At 40.5% G+C, this 12098-nt stretch overlaps 1 pseudogene; it reads left to right on the plus strand.

The window, feature by feature from the left end:
• The first annotated feature begins 11629 nt into the window (after positions 1–11629).
• LOC102848171 lies at positions 11630–12098 on the plus strand (annotated as a pseudogene).

The following is a 12098-nucleotide window of genomic DNA, read 5'->3' on the forward strand; positions in this document are numbered from 1 at the left end:
TACTTTTTCTGAGGGAAGCCAAATATCAAATTTAATAATAGTAGACCAAATGCTGTATCGGGAAATGAGGGAAGCTTAATACAAGCTGAAGGTCACCTTGTGACACTGGGGCATTCCCTAGGAGTCAACATTGTTCTTAGTTTGTATCAAATGAATCCCTCCCTCTTGAGATTAACATAAAAAGGAACTTGGCCTTATCTGTAAAAGACTTCACCATTATCCTTTGTTTTGTACTTCCTTGTGATTTTACTTTTATTATCTTATGATTCTAAATAAATACTCAGAGAAGCATGGCTTGAGGTCTTCAGTTGAGAACTGCTGACCCCCTGTTTTACGCTCTCTGCTCTATCTCATTCCTGGCTGTTTGTCTCTTTATTAATAATTATAAAATTATTCTATTCTTTGGGACCCTCGGTCTGCAACATTTTTCAATAGTGAAATAAAATACATTAAATGGTTTCTTATACACTATCTTTATATACATTAAAAAACAAAGATGTAAAGATACAAAACATTAGTATATCTAAATAAAGCAATGTCTCATTTACTAAAAACACTGAAGAATGCGTTATGGGAGTCACTTTTTTAAAAAATTGTGATTTCAATGAAAAATGTATAAATTGATCTTCCATTCAGTCATTCATACACATTTTGCTTTATAACATTAATTACAGTACCCACAACACAACCACACTCCTCCTGCTTCCTCCTTGTGACTCAATTTCATTAATCCTTCCTACCTTCTGAGCACTGTCTTCAGGTAGATGCTGTCCTTCCTTTTTTCCCCCCCTAATTGTGTACTGTCGAATTGGATACTCCTGGCACAAGAGGAGACTGCCTCTCATTCTCCAGCGGAGCGTCTGGTGGATGATGCCACCCTTTCGGTCTTATATAGCTGATCATTCTAGGGAATGAGTGTGTCTCTGGTTCACCTTACAGGTTTGACTACTATTTGGCTGAAGAAAGTTAAGTGACAGGAGTGATTTTTGTTCCAGGTTTCAAAGGTAACTAAGGGTGACATTTTTGGAGGTACTACCAGTCTTTATTGAACCAGTAAGGCCACACACACATTTTCCTAACCAAAGTTTTCCTGACTTGCTCCAATAAAAACATCTCTAAAATCAGTCGAATTTTGCACAGCACAGTTTGTGCAACACCCACCACAACCCACTGATAAAATTTCATAATGTGAAACTAGGAAAGCTGAAGTTGTTGTTATGTGCTGTTGAGTCGACCACGACTCACAGAGACCCTATACACAATAGCTCTGCACCTTGCTCTATCCTGAGCCAATCTTGCTGTCTCTGACACACCTACTGCAGTAGGAAAGGTAAAAACCCTGTAGCACTGAAAACTGAAAAAACTCAAACTCACTGTCATGGAGTCAGAATTAACTGGGCGCTGACACTCCAGAGGGTCTTCAGAGAGATAAATCGCACCACAGGATCTTTCTCCCCGGGGTCACTGGTGAACAACTACCAGAGAACTGCCAGAGAAGAACTACCTGTGGGTTAGAAAAGCAATTCCACATAGACTACATAATGATAAGTATTTCCACGAATTCTCTTAATTTGCTTAACTATTTTACAATCACTGATTGCCAGTACCAGAGTTGTTAGTAGTTCTAATGGCTTACTGGCAAGAAGCTGCACTGCAATCCCGAAGACGTGTGGTTCAATGCACCAGATGATCCGCTGGAGAAGGAGGGGCAATCCTCTCCTGTGGCAGTCAGTTCCGACTTGATGTTACACAACAACAATCCCCCACCCCACCCCACCCCCCCAAAAAAAATCAAACTAAGGGTGGAAAAATTTTAAAGGAGACAACAATGCCAATTTTCCTCAGTGTCTAGTGACAGAGAAAAGAACTAGGAGAGAAAAATTCTCAGTCTTTTATTCTAAACACAAAACATGTAACTCTGGTTTTTACATTAAGTTCCTTAAGTATAAATGCTTCTTGGCCTTTTGGCTAAGATCAAGAGAAGTTTCATAAGTATACAGTTTGAGAACTTTCTAATAAAACAAATGTGAAAACTCCTCTTGGCATGGGGATACTTAAACATTCTTAACAAGTCTTATTTTTTTTAATTGAAATATTTATTACTTTCTTATAGAAATGTCTCTTAAAAGTCTTTCATAATTGAAAAAGAAAGAGGAAGAGACTGACATTTGATTAGTATTCTCTGTGAGCCAGGATTCTTGCATGATTGCTTTATTCTTTTTTTTTTTAATTTTATTGCTTCTTTTTTTAAATTTTAATTTAGTTTGTTTATTTTTCATTTCAATGAACATCTACAGAGATTTTGGAATTCCATTCATTATTCTTTTAATCCCAACTGTCGCGACAATGTGCCTTGCACTGACTCTGACTCATCGATAAGGGAGACCCTAACGGGAATTGGCCTTCCTAGGCTGTAATCTTCATGGCAGGTTTTTTCTATGGCAGAGCTTCTGTGGATTTGAATCAAACTGTGCATCACCGGTCCTTGAACAACAATATTACAAGATCAGTATTTTCAGCCCCACATTATAGATAAAGAAAATGAAGCTTCAGGACAATGGACATTAAGAAATATGTCCAAAGATCATCTAACTAGTAAATGATGGAGCTGATTAGCTCTAAAATATGTACTCTTTCCCCTACAGCCCAATATCTGCCCAAGTTCATCTGATATACTTTGGGCATGTTGCCAGGAGGGACCAGTCCTTATAGAAGGACATCATGCTTGGAAGGGTGGAGGGATGGTACAAGAAAGGAAGACCCTGGATGAGATGGATTAACTCCGTGACTGGGGTAACGGGGGGGGGGGGTGTCACAGACAGTGAGGTTGGCTCAAGATAGAACAGGATTCAGAGCTGCTATACACAGGGTATACACAGGGTATACACCTCGCAGGTGATATGACAGCAGATAACAACAATAGATAAAAAGGAAACTGGAACAATGATTTTCAACAGCGCTGCTTTTAACAGTCAAAGAGGTTAGACAAGTTATATTTTTAAAAGATCCTCTATCCAACAGATGCTCTGCCAAGGAAGGAGGGACAATCTCCTCCTGTACCAGTCAGATCTGATTTGACGGTACACTCACACACACACACACAAAAAAAAGATCCTCTAGTGATTAAAAGACAACAAAGTTGAAAACTACTGATTCAAGGTCATCACTAATAATAATTACGGGACTGTGTAATAATAGTTTAACAATGTGTGCAGAGAGATTTGCACTATAGAAACTGCTATGCAGTTTGTTGTCTTTACTGAGTTTATTTTTAATATCTTTCTTCTCTCCTGCCTTATGATCAAAATGACAAATAGTGGCTACTATCATCAGTGGGTCCACATCTAATGATGCCTTCCTCTCCAACATTCTCCAGGCTTATCATCTGCTATGTTCTGAGACAAGAGAGAACCAGGCTAATTAGAACAGTAGATGAAAGAAAAGTAAACAGACTCTACCTATGTGAGAACCTTTCTTATCAGTAAAGTACACACACTTAGAGTGACATAAAATTTGGTTACTCATCGGCCTTTTCCGGATTAATTTCTCTGATTCTTCTGATTCTTAACTCTGTGCCTGATTCTTAACTGTAGAGTTCCTGACCCTTTGTTCTAATTCTGCACAGCTATCCACTGGCATACCTCAGAGAAACTGCGGGTTTGAGTCCAGATCACTGCAATGAAGTGACTAATGCAACAAACAAGTCACATATAATTTTTTAGTTTTGTGTGCTTCTAATCAAAAGCCCAATTATCTCTGGTGGTTTGAATCCATCAGTTCCTCTTAGGAGAAAGACAGGCTCCTCTCATTAAGATTTACAGCCTCTCAAACCTGACTGTCACTTTGAGTCTGAATTGACTCAACAGCAGTGAGTTTGCAGTTTTGGTGAGTACAAATTAACACTTCCATTATACTGCAGTCTGTTAAAGGAGCCCCAGTAGCATAATATATATAACTTATCAGGCTGCTAGCCAAAAAGTTGGCAGTTTGAATCCACTAGCAGCTCCACGGGAGAGTAACAGGCAGTTTCTTCCTGTAAAAATCAGAGCCTGAGAAACTCAATGGAAGGTCACTAAGTCAGAGCTCAACAGCAGTGGATCTGTGGGTCTGGCAGTCTACTAAGAATGCAGTCAAACCAAATACAACCCTCTACTGTCAAATCCATTCCCACTCACAGAGACCCTCCACTGGATTCCTGAGGCTGATTATCTCAATGAAGGGAGCTCTGGTGGCCTACAGGTAAGGAGTTGTGCCACCATCTCAAAGGCACGTGGTTTGAATTCATCAGTGCTACATGTTAGAAAGATGGGCATTCTCCTCCTGTGCAATTTACTGCCTCTGAAAATCCACTGAAGAGTCAGCTATGAGTCAGTTCTGACTCAATGGTACACAAAACCACCAACATATATATGGGTGTTTTTTTTTAATGTGGGTAAAAAAAAAAACAAACCTCTTTTTTTTCTTCTTTCATATTGGTTTACATACAAAAGTCATATACACTGTGTTTTGTTTTTCTACATTGTTATTTCATGCATTCCTCTATTCACACTGTGGTTCACGGTATCATTCCCATACATTGTGTTTTAGAAAGTTAATCACCACTGATCCATGCCTGTCATTAGGGCACGGGTCTTTTCAGGTCCCCACTTGATCTTTCCTAATTCCTTACCCTCCTCACTCTACCCACCAAACTCTGCAAGCTCAAGATTTGTACCCCCTTCCCTACCTTCAGTCCTGCTCCTTCATCCCTTTTCCCTTTTGGACTTTGGTACACCTCTTACTAGTAATCCTCCTATTTTTACAATAATGGTCTTATGCAGTATTTGTCCTTATGAGATGGAGTTAACTCAGCATAATACTCTCCAGCTTCTCTAATGTTATACAGTATTTTAAAAATTATTGCTCCTAGGGAGCTCTGGTGGCCTAGTGGCAAGAAGCTGCACTGCAATCCCAGAGGAACAGGGTTCGAATCTATCAGATGCTCTGCCGGAGAAGGAGGCGCAATATCCTCCTGTACCAGTCAGATCTGATTTGACGGTACACGCACACAAAATAATAAAAAAAATAAAAAAAAATTATTTCTCCTGAGTGCTGCCTAGTATTCTGTCCTGTGAATATACCACAGCTTCTCAATTCATTCGTTTGCTGATGGACATTTGGCTGTTTCCATTTTCTTGCTATTGTGAATAAGGCTGCTATGAACATTGGTGTACAAATTTCTGTTTGTGTCCAGTTCTATTTTCCTTGAGGTATATCCCTAGCAGTGGGATACCTGGGTCATATGAAATCTCTATGCTCAGCTTTTTGAGGAAATGCCAAACTGTCTTCCAGAGTTGTTGTACCATTTTACAATCCCACCAACAGTGTATGAGAGTTCCACTCCAACATTATTGCTTGTTGTCCTATTAAAGCTTGCCACTGCTACAGGCATAAGATGTTAATCTCATTGTGGTTTTGATTTGCATCTCTCTTATTGTCAATGATTTTGAGCATCTCTTCATGTGTCCATTGGCCATCCGAATGTCTTCTTCTGTAAAAAGTCTCTCCATATCTTTTGCCCATTTTATAATTAGCTCATTGGTCTTTTTCATGTGGAGGCCCTGTAGGATTTTGTAAACTTTTGTTATAAGACCGTTGCCCTAAGATGTCACTGCCATATGTTTCCCCCCAGTCAGCAGGTTTTCTTTTTCACTCTACTGGGAAAAGTTTTTTTATGCTCACAGAGATTAATCTTTACGGGGTCCTATTCATTGATGTTCTCCTAACAAAAATGTATCTAAATGAAAATAGACTATCTTTCTCCAGAACAGGGGATGAGGTGCATCCCAATACATTACCATTATACCACCAGAACTCCACGGCATTATGAAAAAGTTTTCATTTTTGGAGAATTACCAAAATGTGACAGAAAGCTATGAAGTGAGTACATAACTCTGCCAAAATGGTACCAATAGATTTGACCAATACAGAGTTGTCAAGAACATTCAGTCTGTAAAAATCATCATGTCTGCAAAGTGCAGCCAAGTGACAAAAAAATAAAGTGAGTGATGTCTGTATGACCAGTTATCTCACTGGAGAGTACGTATTCACTCATGTTTGCCACCTGATTAGATTATGAACTCTTAGAGCTCAGAGGACACGTTACAGTCATCTTTGTACCCTGGTGACTACAGCAGTCTCATGCATGTAACAAGCTGTCAGCAAATGTTTGTTTGCTAAATGACTCACAGAGCCTGTCAAGAAAGATGATTAAGGACATACGACAATATTTGGCAATATGTACATAGCCTTTCATTAAATAATAAAGAGCTAGTCCTAGGCTACGCAGGTGTTCCTGACAAGATGTTAGGAGTTTGGTAAGGTCCGCAGCACAGTGAAATCTGGGTCATTTGTCCCTTAGTTCTTTAGCTAACTTCTTTCAGTTAGTTCAAGCTAATCACGTGCTTTTTTATTGGGAGCTGGTCACTAAAGAAACTATCTGATCATCCCCAGTAGTTTCAAACCCAAACTCAGTAGGTGAAACTGCCTCACAGCTGATACTCAAGCAGGTTTTCAAAAGCTGTAAACTGCATGGAAGGAGACTATCCATCTTTCTCCCTCAGAGCAGCTGGTGGATTTGAACCAGCTGCCTTTGGGTTGGTGGTGCAACTCCTTATCCGCTAGGATAAAATACTGATTTCAAACTGAGCAAGCGTTTTGTATCTCACATAAAGTTAGACAACATGTGTTGAGACAGAGTATAATGCTTGGAAGGAGATAACATTTAAGACAGAGGTAAGGAAAGGGTCTATGATGGCATTTCCTTTAACAATATTTTTAAAAGGAGAAGTGACACTTTAGTCTGGAAAGGAAACTTTCTTATCAAGTTTAAATCCTGTAGCATTTACCTCCACCTTGAAATCTATAGCTGAGTGTCACTCTCTTTTTTTTAAAATAATAGTAAGACTTTCTAACCTCTTTTCAGTGATCATCTTTGCAATGAACAAGAAGTGAAAACAATTTTAAACTTTACCTGAAATACTGCTGGGTTGCTCTGAATCACAGACTATCTTCCCATCTCATTTCTCTCTTTACACGATGTGCTAAGTAAAAGTTTTTCCCCCTTGAGACAATTCATATCAGCAAAGCTAGCTTGCCGCTACTGCAGGCACTACAGGACTCAAGAACACACCCTAAGGGAGGAGCCCACGCACCTCAGATGGTCCCGTTCAGCCACCTTCAACTCTGCTAAGGGATTTCAAATACCATATACTGCCCCCTTCCTAAATGACCTTCTGGTGAGCAGCCATCTCGAAAGGTCATTTCCCTAATGACCAAGAGCATCACCTAGAGATGGGCATCTTTAAACTCTTAAGGCATTGTTTCTGACATCTGCCGAAGCATGGCCATTGTAATCGTCTGCTCATGCTCCCACAAGACCCAGGAAGTACTTCCAGTGGCAACCATATTGAAAGAGCAACTGCATATAAACTTAATTATTCTAATCCCTCTTATGAGGGTCAATCTCAGATTATCATAAATATGATCTTTTCTTTTTGTTCAATTAAGTGCAAACAGACATTCTTCTGCTATTCTCTGCTTCCTGCCAAGATCCATCTAACACCAGCAATGATATTCTAGTGCCATAGCCTCTTCTAAGTCCAGCTTGAACTTCTGGCAGTTCTGTATCAAGGTACTGTTCTAGTCAATTTTGGGTGATTTTCAGCAATATCTCAGAACCACAACAAGCTGCGGTTAACACTAAGGAGAACTAGAATCCCGGAACACTTAATCATGCTCATAAGAAACCTACATTAATGCTAAGAAGCTGTTGGCTGAACATAGCAAGGGAACACTGCATGGTTTAAAATCAAGAAAAGTGTGCATCAGGGCTATATCCTTTCTCCATACCTGTTCATTCAGTATGTTAAGCAAGTCATTCAAGAAGCTGGACTCTTTGAAGAAAAATGTGGCATCATCAATAACCGGCATTATGCAGATGACATGATCTTGTTTGCTCAAAGTAAGAGGGACTTGAAATGCTTGAGGCAGAAGATCAAAGACTACAGCCTTCAGTATGAATTATATCTCAACATCAAGAAGACAAAATGCTCCCCAATGGGTCAATAGGTAACATCATGATAGATGGAGAAAAGACTGAAATTGTCAACAATTTCATCTCACTTGGATCCAAAATCCCCTTGGCACCAAGAAATCGAGAAAGCAAAGGACATATTGTGTTGGACAAGTCTGCTGTTAGGGACCTCATCACAGTACGAGGAGAAATGATATCAGTTTAAAGACTAAGCCGTGCCGGACTCAGGCCATGGTCTTTTCAATTATTTGCTATGCATCTGAGAGATGGGCAATAAATAAGGATGAAAATGAAAAATCAATGCCTTTAATGTGAGGGTGGAAAAGAATACTGAATACCCAATGGTCTGCCAAAATGACAAATAGCTATGTCTTAGAGAAGGTCCAGGCAGAGTGATCCTTAGAGGCAAAGATTAAGTGTGATGTTTTGTCTCACATACTATGGGCATGTTGCTAGAAAGGGGCTATTCCTTGGAAAGGAACATCATGCTTATAAATGTAGAAGGTCAGTGAAAGAGCGAGATGGATTGACACAATGCCTACAGCAACGGACTAAACTATGTCAGAGATGATGAGAACGGCACAAGTTAGGACAGGGTTCAGGTCTGTTGTTCACAGGGTTGAGTCATACTGGACTCAACTGTCCCTAACAACATCATTTCCTTTAGATAGGTTAACTCTTTTTATTTAATTGAAGTTTTAATGAAAGTTTATAGAGACTTTAGATTTCCATTCACTCATTGTTACACATTTTCCTTGCAGCCCAACCCTACCCCAGTGGGTTTTTCTCTTTGAAAAGTAAAAAAAAAACAAAAACAAAAACAAAAAAACCCAACTTTCATTACCACCCAGTCCACTTCCCCATGAAGCTCTCATTCTGGACTCTTGTCATGAAAACAATACCTAATCATGTATTAATTTCAAACAGTTCTCTCCCTCATCTGTTTCACTGCAGTTATGCATTATTTATCCCCTCTTTTCTTAGATTTCCCCCAACCCTGATGTCAGTCCTGTTTTACAACAGTAGCATTATGCAGTATTTGTCTCTTTGTGACTGAGATATTTCACTCCACATAATGTCCTCCAGGATCACCCATTTTGTATAGTATGTAATGAGTTCCTTGTTTTTCAATGCAGCATAATATTCCACTGTGTGAATATACCACAGCTTCTCTATCCATTTGTTTGTTGAGGGCACTTGGGTTATTTCTAAATCTTTGCTACTGTGAACCAAGCCACAATGAACATGGGTGTGCATATTATCTGCTTGGGTGGCAGTTATGGTTTCTTTAGGGTAAATTCCCAGTAGTGGAATTGCTGGGTCAAATGGTATCTCTATTTCCAACTTTCAAAGTGCCACACTGCCTTCCATAGTGGTTGCACCATTTTTACACTCCCACCAACAGTGAATAAGGGTTCCAATTTCTCCACAACCTCGCCAGTATTTGTTGTTTGCTGTTCTGTCAAATTTTGCTAATCTTACTGGGGGTTGAGATGAAATCTCATAGTTGTTTTGATTTGAATCTCTCTTTAGAGCTAGGGATTTTGAACATTTCTTCATGTGTTTGTTTGCCATGTCTTCTCTGGTGAAGTGTTCATATTCTGTGCCCATTTTTCAATTGGGTTGTTTACCTTTATCTTGTTGTGGTGCTCAAGTATTCTATAAATTCTAGATATAAATCCCTTGTCAGACATGTCACTACCAAATATTTTTTCCCAGTCTGCGGCTTCCCTTTTTACCCTGTTGGAGAAGGTTTTGGATGTGCATGGGGATTTTATTCTTAGAAGGTCCCATTTATCTATTTTCTCTTCTCCTGGTTGTAAGTTGGACAGGTAAACTTTTAGAGCCCCACTCCCTCTATGAATAAACATGTTATCCTTTCCTTGCCTACAGAGCCTTTATTATTACTTTTCATATTAACTCACTTGTTTTGCTGGCACTTTTACAGGATAAAACATTTACTTATACTGAAGGATTTACATAAAACGGCATGGAAATGAAATGTCAGTGAACCCGCAAGGGAGAAGGGATCCCCTATTCTGCCAGCCAATGCCAGGTCTAGGGAAGAAGACTGTAGGGCAGGAACTGAACACAGGTCGCCTTCAGTCAGTGGGTGGTTCCAGACCATCAGCAGCATTTCCAAACCTTGGGCCCAAATTTCAAAATCCAAGCTTTCCAAACACTGAACCATCTTCAGCAGCCATCTCCTTGCTGGGATGGGCCCTACTATCATCACACAAGTCTGGCCTGAGGCCGAGAACCATTGTTTTAGATGAATAAGGGCACAGCCGTGCTCCTCAATTCAGTGAAGGAGCACCTGTGCCAAACATTCGCTCTTCCATGAAAAACAGCAGAAGCTCCAGACAGTTTTCAGGCACATTCCACATGGCTTCTCTGAGAGAACACCGTCCATGGACATACATGCTCCCTTGTTGTCCTTCGGTGTGATCTGATACCCTACTGAGCCTTTAAAGTAATCACTTCCTTCTGTTTCATGAGTAAAGGGCTAGTGGTAACTTGTCCCTCCATAGTTCCTCTTACAAAGTATTTTTCCTAATAAACTTTTTTTTTGCTTGCATAGAAACAACCTGGTCTCCTGTTTTGCTATTAGTTAACAGGAGGAAGAACCCAAATTAAAAGAGTACATTGGAAACACTTTCTTAGCAACTACACTTAGAGAGTACTCTGGCTACAAACTCTCTTGGTGGTTCAAATTCACACCAGAGCAAGATGGGCAATCTCCTCCTGAGAGGTTTCAAGCCTCAGAAAATCCGCTGGAGGGCCAACTATGGGTCATATCCAACTTGAGGGCAATTAGCTAGAGAATTTTGAGATTTGAACTCCATTTCCAATTCTTGCCCTGGATTCAGAGCCCCTAGGTTCTAACTATTAAACCAACTACGTGGATTTGCCCTCAGGAAGACTGTAGTTTAAAGTGGATTACAGCAGCCAAGTGAGGTGGTTGTCATATGCAGATCCTTAGTGGGTTTTCAGAGGCAGTTAATCACGTGGGAGGAAACTGTTCATCTTCTGCAGAGCAGCTGGTAGAATCAGACCCTGTGACTCTGTGGTAGCAGAGCAACTCCTTACCACTAAGCCACCAGACCTCCCCAATTCAGGGAGGGGCAATTCACCCTTGGGGTTTGCAGGCAGAATCATGCAACTTGTCTGGGTGGGTCTTTAATGATTTTTATGAGTCATAGCTCCAACCAGACCACTTTGTAAACTGGTAGCTGGAATACCAGAGCCAATCCTGTCAATCTTTTAATCTAAAATTGTGTAGGTATTCCAATCAAAGACCATGGGGGTTTTTTGCCTGCTGCTAGGGTCCTGCCTGCAAAACGAATGAACTGTAACTGCCACCTATTATGTATGATCTAACAAAATAGAAGGCAAATTAGTATAAAATAGCCAAAATGAAACATACAGAGGGGAAAAATGAATTGCGCATCAGTGGCCTTTGGAAAAATTCCACCAAGTTCAAGATAGAGGTAATCAGAGTCCTCAAAAGAAAGATCATAAAAACATATTTGAGTAGGTTCAGTGTGGATCAACATGCCTAAGTTTTATTGTGACTATTGTGACATGTACCTCACTCCTGACTCGCCATCTGAGAAAGACACATTACAGTGGTAGGAAACACAGAGAATGTGAAGGACTACTACCAAAAATGGATAGAAGAGCAGCCTCAGAGCCTAACTGACAGAACAACGGCTGCATTTCAACAAGGAAAGATACTTCCTACTCTGTTCTCTGTTCCTCCTCCAGCAGGTGCCATGATCCCACCTCCACCTAGTCTCCCGGGCCCTCCTCTCCCTGGTATGATACCCCCCAGATGGGGGGCCCTCCTATGATGCCAATGATGGGTCCTTCTCCTCCTCAGATGTTGCCAGAGGGACTCACTCCTGGAAAGAGATCACTCATGGGAGGCCACATGCCAATGATGCCTGGGCCCTGAGTGATGAGGCCCCCTGCCTGTCCCATGATGGTGCCCATGTGGCTAGGAATGACTCGACAAGACTGA

This window comes from Elephantulus edwardii, unplaced genomic scaffold (assembly GCF_000299155.1).
Source record: "Elephantulus edwardii isolate Elephantulus edwardi_28Jun2011 unplaced genomic scaffold, EleEdw1.0 scaffold00006, whole genome shotgun sequence".
In the NCBI taxonomy this organism is placed as follows: Eukaryota; Metazoa; Chordata; class Mammalia; order Macroscelidea; family Macroscelididae; genus Elephantulus; species Elephantulus edwardii.